The following is a 1,464-nucleotide window of genomic DNA, read 5'->3' as shown; positions in this document are numbered from 1 at the left end:
AGTGTGAGCATAATAATATTCTTTTTTTTTTATTAAGATTTATTTATTTATTCATTTATTTATTTATTTATTCACGAGAGACATAGAGAGACAGAGACATAGGCAGAGAGAGAAGCAGACTCCTCCCAGGGAGCCCAATGTGGGACTCAATCACCAGACCTGGGATCACACCCTGAGCAGAAGGCTCAACCACTGAGCCACCCAAAGCGTACCAGCATAATCATATTCTTTAACTCCTTGAACATGGCTAACAGTGGTCAAAATGTGTAATAAATGCCCTTGGGACAAAAGACATACAACAGAAAGAGTAGCTAACAGATGTCATTACATCTGCATGTCGGGAACCTGGGCCCCACTTCCAGGAGATTCAAGTCCTTCCCTTCTTCAGTGTGAAGCCCACTTCATTTCCTTGTCTCTCTGACTTCATCCTCATACAAGGCACATCATGGCCCCTGTTTGTGACAAAAAAATGGTGCTCGCTTCGGCAGCACATATACTAAAATTGGAACAATACAGAGAAGATTAGCATGGCCCCTGCGCAAGGATGACACGCAAATTTGTGACAAAAAAATGGCCTGTTTGGTACTAAATAAAATCAATGGCACACCATTCACAGAGTCCAGACCTTCTCCATTTTGTTCTCTGGTGTGAAGCAAAGAACTTATCAGACGTGTGTGTCACATCTGCTGTAACCTGGCCTGTTGGCCTTAGAGAGCAGTTGCGTGAGCAAACCCTACTCATACCTTTCACATATGCACAATTTCCAGAATTCACGGCTCAAATGCAAAATGTCCTAATACTGTGGGTAATAGATCACACTCCAGAAAACAGATCTAAATAGCATACTTAACATGTGTGAAGCAGGCTTCCCCAAGGACAATGAGTGGATACTTCCATCTCCTCCACCACATTGATCACTAAAAAGACCCTTTCAGAACAAGAGGAAGGTATTCTCAAGCACCCTCCAGCTTCCCCACCCGGGAGTAAAGACACTGCTACAAGTCCCCAGCTGACAGTGTCCAGCCATCAACATTAGGGTCCATTCTTTACTTAGCGATCTATTACCTCTTCTTGACCCCTTCATTGTGTCTATTCCTGATTCTGGTTCTAACATTGTTCAAGGCAGCAAAACGTTACATAAAAAACATGAATACATGGAAATGCCCAAATCTACCTGCAAACTAAATTATCACCACAAGCACTGCAGTGGTGCTTGTGATGTGTTGTCATTTATGCTTTTTCAACATAAACTTGATCATTTTAGCTTAAGGATGTGTCTTCAAATATAGTCAGTTGAACATGAAAATAAGTAACTGTTTTCTAACCTTCATAACAGTTAGTGACTGATTAATAGATCAACCCCTGGAAGAATGAATCACTCTAGTGAGCCTAAAGGTTAAAATAGCTATGTGAATTGAGTTGGCATGAGTCAGACTTCAAAAGCTTGGACACGCCAAAGGTAGT

General features: G+C 41.5%; 1 non-coding gene across 1 annotated transcript; it reads left to right on the top strand.

The window, feature by feature from the left end:
* The first annotated feature begins 472 nt into the window (after window positions 1–472).
* LOC112665166 (U6 spliceosomal RNA) lies at window positions 473–579 on the top strand. Its single transcript, XR_003140259.1, has one exon. It is a non-coding gene; the product is annotated as a U6 spliceosomal RNA (small nuclear RNA).
* The last annotated feature ends 885 nt before the right edge of the window (window positions 580–1,464 follow it).

The sequence above is a fragment of the Canis lupus genome, chromosome 17 (genome assembly GCF_003254725.2).
Source record: "Canis lupus dingo isolate Sandy chromosome 17, ASM325472v2, whole genome shotgun sequence".
NCBI lineage: Eukaryota > Metazoa > Chordata > Mammalia > Carnivora > Canidae > Canis > Canis lupus.
The sequence above is the reverse complement of the archived record's forward strand: the minus strand, read 5'-3'. Positions and strand labels throughout refer to the sequence as shown.